Consider the following 13,559-nt stretch of genomic DNA (forward strand, 5'->3'; position numbering starts at 1 on the left):
AGTACAGCTCATTATTCATCAATGGAGTTCGGGGCGAAGCCCCGACGCCAAAAGCGTTTTCTTGCATTCTTCATTGCAGAAACGCATTCTCTTGACATCTACAACTCATTACCCATAAATGAAGTTCGGGGCGAAGCCCCGACGCCAAAAGCGTTTTCTTGCATTATTCTCTGTAGAAACGTATTCTCCTGACATCTACAACTCATTACTCATAAATGGACTTCGGGGCGAAGCCCCGACGCCAAAAGCGTTTTCTTGCATTCTTCACTGCAGAAACGCATTCTCCTGACCTGAAGCTCATTATTCATACTATTAAAAAACGACCTTTCGAATAATGTTGTACTTGAAAAATATTCTAATTTGAATTTATAGACCCATAATACATTGCAAATAAAACCGATTTGTTCCTTGAAAAGATAGGATACCCCACGTATTTAGATTTTTGCTTTGAGGATCGCCGCCGAACAAAAAAAAAACTTATTCGATAAATAGTATTCAAGAAAATTAAAGTATAAATTGTGAGTTATAGTCCCAAATTTATTTAGCTAGAAAAATATCAGATTGAGTAAAGGTTGGAAAAAGGCGACTATGAAAACGTTATTTGAGTTTAGAACTCATCTCAATCATGACTCTTATACTGAAAAATTTCGTTTGAATTCTAACTTTTCCAATGCAAAGTCTTTCATAAAATACTTATGATAACTTCATGTGAAATTACAAAAACTCTGTCTGGAAATGGGAATGGTAGAGTGAAAACGATTAATCCTCGCTCCTTTACTAATTTCTGCTAAAGATTGCATTTGGCATTAAAGAATAGGTATGGGGCGACTCGATATGAGAATTTAATTTATAGTATATATAAATTATATTAGTGACAGATTTGTTTAATTTTGTAATTTCTTAACTATAATACAAAAAGAAAAAGTATTGATTTGTCCGATGGGAGAAATGCGATTGCATGTATCGCCCCTCCCACCTGGTACAACCCTTTTTCATTTAAATTTTCTAATGATACAATTTGAGATTAGAGTGTGGTACGACATATTTACAATGGGTCACATATCAATACGTAGTTTATATTATATAGATATTCAACTAATTTTATTCACAAACTATGATTCTCCACAAAATTAGGACCGCCCCCCCCAGCACTCAGAGGGCTAGATTGGGGAGGGCAGTACATGCAATCGCCCCCCCCCTCACCCCACCAAATCGGCCAAAATACCAGAAAGGGAGCGACATAATATAAAATTTATATATTAATTCAACTAATTTTGTTCGCAAACTATGATTTCTCCATAAAAACGCACCGCCCCCCCCCACTCAAAGGGTTTAGGTGGGAAGGGCAGAAGAGGTATTCGTCCCCTCCCCCCACCAATCGGCAAACAGGGAACGACATAATATAAAGATCGGTCAAAATATCAATAACAAGTTACAAGGATATAGATATTTAATTGATTTTGTTAGCAGGCTGTGATTTCTACTAATAAATTGGACCGCCCCCCCCCCACTCGAAATTTAAGGGGGGGGGGGGGCGGGATTGATACCATCGCCCCCTCCCGACCCCACCAAATCGGCCAACATACTAGAGGAAGGGGGGGGCGAAATAATCTAAAAATAGGTTGAAATATAAATAATTAGTATATATTTTTAACATAAGTAATAAATTCGTATACAAATTGTGTGAATCCTATACTAAAGTTCGTCCGCCCCCCCCTTGGGGGGGGGGGGGGGTCGGCCGAGTGGGGGGGGCGATCGCCCCTACCGCCCCCCCTGGATCCGCCAGTGCCCCGAACCCTACAAGAGAGCCTTATAGCGCTGCCCCAGTTGTTTTGTTTTTCGCCGAAGGTTGAGAAATGCTGCTTTTTTATTCTTATATATATATATATATATATATATATATATATATAATATATATATATATATATATATATGTGTGTGTGTGTGTGCGCGCTGTACGCACTTTTATGCATAGGGCGAGGGATTACTGGGCTTTAGGGTTTGAGTTTGAAAAGAAAAATCGCCCCCCCCCCACTCCAAAGTTCTGGATCCACTAGTTCTACTACCATTATTTCAAATGTAATTAAATTAGTTTTGCGTGAGAGATTCAGATCATTAATCTGAAATGAAATTGCTCTGGCTATTTATCCTAATAATCACCAAATGCACACTAGCTGAACACAGAACTAGATCTACCTCTGTCAACACTAAACTTAAAAAGGAAACAACAGTCATAATCAATCATCACACTTTAGAACAATGCAACTTCAAAAATAACCTAACATACACATCTATAACATTAAAGAAGATTACCCATCACAAATGGAAGTTCTCAATCAGACACAGCAGAAATAAATACCTATCACTGTTAATATTAATGGCAGGAGATGTAGAGTCAAATCCAGGGCCTAGATCTAAAGATAGATGCAACATCTGCAAAAAAATATGCACCCTGAAACAGAAAGCCATTCAATGTGACACCTGCGATGAATGGTACCATGCATCATGTCTCCATATGAATACACCTGTGTATTATGCCTTAGGCAACAAAGACGCATCATGGCACTGTGTACCGTGTGGGTTACCTCAGTTTACATCAGGACTGTTTGATTCCTTTGATGCGGACACTTCTAACCCATACAACATCCTAAACACCATCCCGAACCAAACTCACCAACCACTAGCCAGATCCACTCCTGTTAAACCTAAATCTACTAAAATTAATACAACAGCCTCACTTAACAAACCTACTAAAGAAGTAATACCAAAATACCTTAAAACCTTAGTTATAAATTTTCAAAGCATTAGGAACAAAACAGCAGACTTAGAAATTTTATTAGAATGTGAGAAACCAGACATAATTGCAGGAACAGAAACTTGGCTGCATCCTGAAATTTATAATGCAGAAATTTTCAATAGTAATTATGAAATTTTTAGAAAAGATAGGGCTGATAATCATGGAGGAGTTCTTTTAGCAATAAAAAACACTCTTATAGCAGAAGAAATTACCTTACCTAACTCAAAAAATGTAGAATCAACATTTTGTAAAATTAATACCACCTCAACATCCCTAATAATAGGCAGCATTTACAGACCACCAAATTCTAGTTTAGAATACATGCAGGAACTATGTAATCAGATTACTACACTTAAAGAGACAAATAAAAATGCAGTTTTTTGGATTATGGGTGATTTCAACCTACCTGATATAAATTGGAAAACACTAACCATAGATAAACACCAAAACCTTAAGGACATAAATGAGCTTTTCATAGAAACTTTACACAACCTAAGTTTAGATCAAATCATTAAAAAGCCAACTAGATTAAACAACACATTAGATCTCTTCTTAACCAACAGACCTGGATTAGTAGTTGATTATGAAATTATCCCTGGTCTATCAGACCATGAGATCATAAAAATACACAGTCAGATAAAAGCAGTAGCCAATACAAAACCCAAAAGAAAAATCTTACTCTGGAATAAATGTAACCTAACACAACTACACCAAGCTGCACTAAACTTTCAACAAACATTCTTATTAGAAAAAGACATTAACCAACCAGTCGATGACCTCTGGAATTTCATTAAAAACCATCTTAAAAGCATAATAGAAAATCATATACCAACTAAATACACATCAAACAAAATAAATAAATGCTGGTTTAATAATAGACTAAAGAAGCTTTGTAAACAGAAGGAAAACCTCTATAGAAAATTTAAAGAAACTAATGCAGAAAGAGTTTACAAAAAGTATATAAAAATTAAACACTTAACCCAAAAAGTAAGCAGACAGCTGCAGAGTGAATACATAAACAATGTAATATCTAAAGATAACAACAAAAACCTATGGTCATACATTAAGTCTAAGAAAATGGAAACAACAGGCGTAGCGCCATTAAAAGATGAACATAACATAATACATAATGATAATGAAACTAAAGCAAACATTCTAAACAAATACTTTGCATCAGCATTCTCAGCCCCAGGAGACAAAGACATATTACTGAATTTGACCCAAGTAGACAACATAGAAGATATAGTAGTACAAGAAAATGGAATTAAAAAACTATTAGCCAACACCAAACCTAATAAAGCTTCTGGACCTGATGGTATTCCAGCTAGATTACTCAAAGAACTAAGTAATGAGCTAGCCCCAGTGTTCAAAATACTCTTTCAGGCTTCACTTAACCAGGGCAGAGTACCAAAGGACTGGAAAGAAGCTAATGTCACCCCCCTATTTAAAAAAGGAGAAAAATCTGACCCAGGGAACTACAGACCAGTATCACTTACCAGCATCACATGTAAAATCCTAGAACACATAATATGTAGCAACATCATAAACCACTTAGACAAACATAATGTCCTCACACCATACCAACATGGCTTTAGGAAATATAGATCATGTGAAACACAACTAATAGGACTAATTGATGATTTTTCAAAAGGTTTAGATAATAGTGAACAAATAGATGCTATCTTACTAGATTTTTCTAAGGCTTTTGACAAAGTTCACCACCATAGTTTGCTTAAAAAATTAAAATATTTCGGCATTAATGGTCCACTGCATCAGTGGATTAAAGACTTTCTGATAGGGAGAGAACAAACTGTAATAATAAATGGCTCTAAATCAACACCGATAACAGTAAACTCAGGTGTACCTCAAGGTACAGTCTTGGGTCCACTACTATTTTTAATTTACATAAATGATTTACCAAATTGCATTAGTTCAGGAACAAAAGTCAGATTATTTGCAGACGATTGCATAATATATAGAACAATAAAAACAACACAAGACACAGATATTTTACAAAGAGAATTAGATGAATTACAGAAATGGGAATCAAATTGGAGCATGTCTTTCCACCCAGAAAAATGTCAGTTGTTAAGAGTAACAAAAAAACTAAAACAAATTAATTCCACTTATCTTATTCATGGCAAACCAGTATCACAGACTAAAAACGCAAAATACCTAGGTGTTATAATAAATGAAAAACTATCATGGAATCCACATATTGATGAAACTACAAAAAAATCAAACAAAGCATTAGGATTTATTAAAAGAAATTTCTATAAATCAAATAAGAACATAAAACTAAAATGTTACTTAACCTTGGTTAGGCCAATAATAGAATATGCATCCTCCGTTTGGGACCCCTCAACTCAAGAAAACATTAAGAAACTGGAACAGACACAAAATAGAGCAGTGAGATTCATAACAAACGAATATTCACATTTGACTAGAGTAACACCTTTAGTAAAATCACTAAATTTAGAAAGCCTTCAGGACAGAAGGCTCAAAAGTAAAGTAGCAATCATACATAAAACACTGAACCATAATCTTCAAATACAAAAACAAAATTTAATAAAATACTCTGAAAGACACAAAGATAAAGGCACATTCCTCGTCCCATATGCTAGGACAAATTTGTACAAATACTCCTTCTTCCCTAGTGCTATTAGAGCATGGAATGGGTTGCCTGAGCTAGCCAGGAAAACCAGTGACTTGGCAGAATTTAAGTCATTGGTTAATATGCATGACTAAATGCATGACGCGTAGGACGTAATCATCTTCTTTTTTGAAGTAACGTCTGTATTATATAAGATAAGATAAGATTAATCAATTAGGGCGTAGTGCACATATTAGAGATTGTTTTGATGTCCAGAAGTTAAGACATGCAGATTGTATGTACATATATAGTGTACTTTTAGTGCAAGGGTTCTCAACCTGTGGATCGCGACCCCCTTAGGGGTCGATTGACGATTTGTCAGGGGTCGACTAAGTCCATCGAAATTATGGATTGTTTTTGTCTATTCTTCTATTGCTGTGTGGGTGTGAGTGGGGGTCGCGGAAGAGTCGGGGATTGTAAAAAGGGTCGCTAGGTTTAAAAGTTTGAGAACCGCTGTGATAGAATCATAGCGTATTGAAAAAGCCAAAAGCATGAAATATCGCTTAAAACATAAAAAATTATGTTAGCACAGATTTAGTATTATTAGTCTAGGTCAGGAATAGGCAATCTATTTCTATCAGAAGAAACAATGCCTAATATTCTGTTTGACTGTCCCAGACTTGCTGATCTCCGTCTCGAAAGGTATGTAAAACCAAAAATTCTCGACATGTATGGCGACATTTATGCACTACACAAGACAGCAGGCTGTGAAACTATATTATTGGAAACGTAAGAAGAAGACACACGACAGACAAATCGGTATAAGACTTCAAACCCTTTATCCAGACGAGTTTAATTGTCATTGAAAACAATCATTTATCAACACGTATCTATTAATAATGTAATAAATTAAGGGAGGCAACTCTATTAGGCAAAGATGTTTATTCACGGGGAAATCACAAGTACATTATAACAACAACTGCACTGAACACAGTCTTTTCACATCGGCTCTCTACTTGGGCGGAAATCTTTCTTCTTTCTCATGTTGACATCCTTCTCAGTCAATGTTCTAGCAGTGCGCACTTTCTGCGCTATCTTGAACAGCGGTGCGCATGGCACAGTTATAACAATATGTTTAATAAATTCTACTTTAACTGTGAATGGAGTTCTGGCAAGGTAGAAAGTATGATAAAATTGTGTCTGCAAGCAAGCACAATTGTTTTTGTTTTGTTTTTTTACAAAATTTATTATAGTATTTCTTTGTCATGTTCAATTTAATTTTGTTCATAAAAATTGATAAGGTTTGCAAGATGTAAATATTAATTTTGTCCAATTTTCTTTCCCAATCTTAAGATTCGTCCACGAGGGTCGGATCTTTTCAGTCAAATCGATGAATCGAAGGTTCAGTTCCAATAACTTTTGGCGAATTATTCAGTACCGAAATTTAACCTAATAGAAACTTGGAACTCCATCTTTGCAGACACAACTAATATTTTTTTTCCAGAAACCTTATATTTTTCCAAAAATGAACCAACATTCTATTAGTCGTCTCAAGAAGTTTGCGAAAGAGATTTCTTACCTCTAAAATAGTTTGTTTGTTAAAAAATTGACGTTACATTTATTTTATAGATTCGTAAGAACTGACCAACTGGTGTTTAGCAATTGCTGCTTTAAGTAAACATATAACGTAAACATCGTCATTTTATTCTCTTTTCGTTACGTTTTTGTTGAGATGCTTTTTCTGGTGTTGTTTAATAACGGAAATATATTACGTTCAATAACATTGGCTATAAAACAATGGCGGATTATTAATTATTTACCAAATATCTTTTTTATTGCGTCTCGACGAAAATAATATCTATGATTACGCATGACGAAATGTAGTGTTATTCACTATTTTAAATGAATTTAAACTTTCAAAAATATTTCTAGTGCAACAACGTTAGAAGGAAATTAATCGGTTGTCTGTCTCTCATAACTAAAGAAAAAATTAATTTTCAATGGAATAGACAAAAATTCCATATTTTTTTGGGTCTTAGACGACCCGCGGCAATTCGTCATTCGACCCCAAGAGGTCGCGACCCACAAGCTTAGATCCCCTGGAATACAGGCATTCACAAAAGTTTTTCTGTATGCACTATTGAAGATCCGGGTATTTTGACGCTGTTCTTAGAATTGCGTCTATAAATACATGCAATGAATGACAGTAACAAAACAAGGGTACTGACTTAACATTACACTCTGTGCTGCCGGTTAATTTTAAAGTAGGTGTTGCAGCCGCCGAGGAAATGTAGAGAGCAGATATCTTACAAATCTGTCCAATTTCATTTAATTTCTCAACACCTCAACGACCATTAAAATATTCAGATTGAATTCCTAAATTGTGATAGCCCTGCAATAATCTGTTCTGAATCATTCATTTATTGTACAACAATGAAAGAGTGTCACAAAACATGTCTTTTGTCTCTGGAGTAGAACCTAAGGTATGAGCATATGCAATTATCAAAGCCACATTTTTGACTGATGTGTTTATGTAGAGTTATAAATGTTTTCCTGCGTTGTTGTTTAGTATCAATGCATTCAGAAGTGTTTTTTTTTTCATTGCTTAGACATTGCCACGCTTTATTACCATTTCCGAAATGTCCTACCTGAAGAAGGTGAGATTTGTTCTCTTTGACTGACCCAGAGTCAGCTAAGCAAGTTTTGAAAACGGCAGTTATGTCTACATTCATTTTAGTCAGTCTTTTATAGGTGTAGATATTCAAACATGTATGTTATACATACCTTGCCATCAATGCAGTTTTAGTTTTTATTTAAGGCCAGTCTCAGTGTGGCTTAAAACCCTGTATATCAACAATGACTGTATCGTCAAATAGTTAAAGAGAGTTTGTAGGTCTCAAGATGTAAGGAACTAGAGATTGTAGCGAGAGAACCATTGGATGAGTTGATACATTTACAGCCGGTACCCCGTCAAAATAGCGCGGACAAAATAGCGTAGAATAAAACATATTTCAGTCATTTTGAAAGAAATACTTTATATATCGTAAAATATGAATAGAGCCAATAAATTTTGTTTTGTTTTAATGTTGTCATAATTTTACCGTCATTTTGCAGGAAACACTTTAGATAACTTTAAACATAAATAAGCAAAAATCATAATAAGGTCAAATGAATAATTTCAAAATATAGCAATTATTTACATTATAAAAGTGTACTTCGAAAACACACAAAGATATTTGTCAAATTTACACACATACACACGGACAATAACTTTCACTAAGTTAAATTGTAGGAAATGTCATGTAGAAATTCCATCACTTGCTTGTTTTCGTACATTGGCAATATAGTTAAGCATTTTAATCAAAGGTGAAAGAGGGAAATGATTTTAAATTTAGAGTATTTTCGTTGTCTGCAAATATGGTATTATTTTAGTTATATTAATATTGAAAAGATAGAGAGACATCCACAAAAATGATGCCCAGGACATTAAATTACTAAAAATTCGGTACTTTTATACACATCATGTAAGAGTCCGCGCTATATTGTCTTGCGCTATTTTGTCGGGAAATTTCGCGCTATTTTGTCTAGCGCTGTTTTGTCGGGAAATTTCGCGCTATTTTGTCGGCGCTATTTTGTCCGCGCTAATTTGTCTGCACTATTTTGTTCGAGCTTTTTTGACGGGTTATTGTACGATATTCTGTATTTTATTGGTCAATTGATTAACCAAGTGACAGGAAGAGATTAGTCACATGGTAACGCCCAAAGGTCTAAAAAGATTCTAGATATTACCGCCAGTCTCGTGTTGGAACTCAAAGAAAGATGACATGATCATATTATTGTGTAGATCATTTAATCTAGTAGAAATATATATTTTATGTTTTATTCAATCAATATTGTGAATAGCTTTTTCTAGTTCTGAATTAAAGTATTTGTATTTGACGAAGAGAAGTTTCTTCATTGAATATAATATAATATACTTAGATCGTCTTATCGACTAGCAACTTCTAGATGATCCTCTTATCTACTGGCAACTTCTAGATGATCCTCTTATGAACTGGCAACTTCTAAATGATCATCCTATCAACTGATGATTTATAGATCCTCGGCAACCACGATCATTGATTGTGCTGTTTAGATCAAGCTAATCTTCATCGTGACATCTAGCATCATTGATGATCGCGACAATCATAATAATTTAAAATATATTGTTTGGGATGTTTATGTGAAAAACAAATCAATGCCAACAAAGATTTTTTTTTTGCTCTTTTAACTTATATTACATTTAATTTCCATGTTTAAACCTTGCAAAAACACATGATCAATAATATGTTGTTCCGTTTTTTTTTAATGTAAATAGCATATAAATGCTAAATGAATATTATTATTATAGCTTTTATATAGTGCTACTTTCATGATTATAGCATGCTCAGAGCGCTTTGGTCCAATCTCATTTGTGGACCAGTGGGGAGAGTGGGTATCTAGGAGTTGGTTTTCCATGCTGCCTTTAGGCGCTCGGTAAACGCAACTCTCCCCTAGTCGGGTGTCGAACCTCGAGCCCCCTTCTAGGTAGCCAAGACAAGCCAAGTTTAAGCGCACTTAGCCACTAGATCACGCTTTCTGACTTAAATTTCATTAACTATAAAGTTGTTCCGGATATTGTTATATAAAAAAATTAATTATGTCCAATGATTGTTTGAAATTGCTTAATTGACTAAAATTACACTTGTATTCTTTGACAATACTAACGATAGTTTTAATTATCGATATCACCATTTTCCATATTTTCATCTTAAAACAAATTATTGTAATTAACTTTATTTTTTAAAAAATATGGACAACAGGTTGTACAGGATTTTGAAATAAGAAATATACCTACATTACTTTAATTTTCTAACGAATTGTCGCCAAAAATTTCCGAATTTTATATGAAAAATCTACTAACGCAAAATAACTGTTTGAAATCCCTCTTCTCTTCTAATAAATAAAACTAATAATCTTCTCATTTACGAAAATATGTCTACAAGGCTATGGACATCTAAATTTTATACGAGACCATCCCAAAAATTTAATTAACGGTAATATATTTATCTGGAATTATCTTTTTCTCTCACTATATATACAAATATCCGGAATAATCTATCATACATGCTTAAACTATTGCGATATTTTAAAAGAAAAATTAAAGGTCAATCAAATTTTACATAGCTTTAAGTTGTTTTTTTTTAATAGTAACATGACAGACTGACAGACGAAACGCACAAATAATGCGGCTTTAATTCTATGTCAATGAATTGTATTAGAACCCAGTGCACCAACGTCTATGAACCATCGTTAAATCTCTCTTGTGTTAATAAAGATATTTTTGTACTAGCCCATTGAAACGTATGTATTTTTTTCCTTTGACGTCATATTGATAAATTCTTTTAACTCAGTGCACCAATGTCTATGAGCTCTCAACAACGTGCTCGTATTGATGAAAACATTTTTTGTCAAACTAGGCTGTGTGACGTAGTGAATTTTCTTTTTGACGTCATATGGAATTAATTCTTAAATAAAATTCTAAAAGAACTCGGTACAGTAATGTTTATTAAACCTTGTTATCTGACTCGTATTTAAAAAAGACATAATAGTTAGATGTAGATCTTATCTATTTTTTTTTAAACTAGAACTACATTTTTTAAAGTATATCTAGATTTTTTAAATTAAATCGATATTTATATTCTAATTAAAACATTTCTGGATTTTTTATCTAGAATTTCTAGGTCTTGTTTGGAATGATATAGACTAGATCAAGATATATAATTTCAATTTCTAGATTTCAAGTATAGATTTTTATTTCCTTATTTCCAAACGTCTAGATCAGGGGTGGGCTACTTTTTTTTCTGTTGAGGGCCGAATTTTTAAAAAATTGGGATGGGGATTGAGGAATTATAACAAGAGTTAGAAATTACTTGAACTATTTTTACGAATGATTTTTTTTTAATGTTGCATATTACTATTTACATCACAATATTTCCACACAAATATATAGTTGTACTTAATGTGAAGTATATAACAGTCAACTCTCGTGCATAATGTTCCGGAACCGTGGAACTAGCTTAGGCCTACTGGTTGTTATCATTGTGACAAGTCTCAAATTACAATCAATCAGCATCGACCTGTTCAAATAGTTGATAATTTTTTTTAAAAAAAGTATGCTCACAGATGAATGTGGTTCTTAATAATGTTAAAGTTTATAAGCAATTTTTTTTTAAATGTGGATATATAGCTTCTGTCACCCAAGAAATCCCGTGAAAGAACTGACTGGAACTTCTCTTTCAGAACATAATTAGCCAAGAGGTATATCATCTGGAGCTGAATCATCTTCTAAATTAAATGGTGAGCTGAGGGTATCTAAAACTGGTTCCAAGTTTCTGACGTCTTATTATTTTGCTTTCAAATTTTACAATCAAAGATTCCAAATAAGTCTTGTACTTTTCAACCATTTCATTGAAAATAGTTTCACCTTTCAACTAATGATAATGATAAGGCCTGATTTCACTTGCATACCTCAAGAAATGCTATAGATTTGGTTGAAAAGATTTTAGATGCACATGCTTTTCATGTGCAAACAACAAATTGCAATGCTTCCAACGATAAACATAAGGTCTGTATTAAACAATTCATTAGAATTATTAGTAATAAAGTCGCAGACAATGTCCTTCAATGAACCTAACAGTCAAGACCGGCCTTGGATAATTGGAGGCCGTAATTGAAGTGAATTCGTTGGCCCCGAATAAAATAGAAAAAATATAAATAACAGCAAAAATAAAAAATTATGCAGCTTATTAAAAGCCTAGTGTATTTTAACAATAACAGTGAGGACAACAACAGTACAATAACAATGAGGAAATGTTTCGCTATGTCTTCTCTATCTTATCTTATCTTGTATGATACAGATGAGATTATAGTTATGTATATATATATCCTGTGAGTGGCTCTCAACAATCGTGGGGCCTAAACCACTGCATAGTTTACTTATGCTTAAGGCTGGCCATATGCCTTCTATAAGTAACTTTATCATTATCGTAGTATAACTAGAACGGTATTCAATGCAGATTTGTGTAAATTTTTTCTTAATGAGTTTATGGTTGGGATATTACTTTTTGTTTTATTACAAAGCCTTGTTTTTCAAATCAAACGCGGTCTCCATCAGTTCTTACCCTTGTACAAGCCAACCCAACACTTTCAACATAGTTCTTCAGAGCACTGAATAAATAGTGGCCTGGGCTTGTGTCTTTGACTGAAATTTTTGAAATGTTGAAATTTAAAATTAACCTTCGTTTACTTTGATTTTTTTAGAATGACGTTTAGATAGATTGTTTCTTTAGCCTCTTCATTATAAGTAATAAGAATCAAAAGTATTAATATGTTCTATAGATATTTACAATTATTTATTTTTATTATATTTGCATTTTATATGTGTAATGTGTAGGCACACCTGATTTCTTTTGGTGTCCGCGGGCCATATAAAACACTTCGCCAGGCCGCATGTGGCTCGCGGGTCGTAATTTGCCCACTCCTAGTTTAGATCAATATTGCAATGTTATAATATACTAAAACAATCTACTATTTTTAAATTCAATGTTGCTTTTAGTCTATTGGTATATTATCAACGCTTTTTTTGTCATAAATCTAATCTAAATTATATTTCAATTATTCCAAATTTAGATCTAGTAGATATAAATTTCAAGAGTGCTAAATCAGAAATTTAAATTACGTAGATCTACATCCTCACTTTAGTTCTATTTAAATGAAAATGCCAATAGCTCTGTTGGTAACTGTGCTGGGACATCGAAGTACAAGCACGATATATCTGTTCTTTTCTTCTTCTTTTTTCTGTGATTACCAATCAGTTCTGAACGTTTATTTGAAATCGCTCAACTGACATATTGTACATATCCGGTGTAATATGTATTGTATTTCTTTATCAATAATAGGATATTAGTTTGTAATCAGTTTGTTATTAAGTTAACATCAATGCCTGGTCGTGCGGTTAGCGCGCTGGACTGATTATCCCGACGATCCCGGGTTAATGCCCCGTCGTCAAGGGGGAGGTTTGGACAAGGAAGTTAATTATTTTTAGCTTTGAAGGAACATCCAAAACCTGTAAACTGAAAAACGACAAAT

The 13,559-nt window shown here is 33.7% G+C and overlaps 1 protein-coding gene across 6 annotated transcripts in view; it reads left to right on the plus strand.

Moving 5' to 3' along the window:
• Positions 1-13,559, plus strand: part of LOC106051110 (transient receptor potential cation channel subfamily M member 2-like) — a 220,678-nt gene that overhangs the window by 17,933 nt on the left and 189,186 nt on the right. Inside the window, exon 1 of one of the 6 annotated variants that reach the window (XM_056003787.1) lies at positions 7,603-7,873. The exons of the other annotated variants lie outside the window; for them this stretch is intronic. The gene's annotated coding sequence lies outside the window, so the exon portion shown is untranslated. Of the gene's footprint in view, positions 1-7,602; positions 7,874-13,559 lie in introns of those variants that run through there. 6 annotated transcript variants of the gene reach the window in all.

This window comes from Biomphalaria glabrata, chromosome 11 (genome assembly GCF_947242115.1).
Source record: "Biomphalaria glabrata chromosome 11, xgBioGlab47.1, whole genome shotgun sequence".
Classification (NCBI taxonomy): domain Eukaryota; kingdom Metazoa; phylum Mollusca; class Gastropoda; family Planorbidae; genus Biomphalaria; species Biomphalaria glabrata.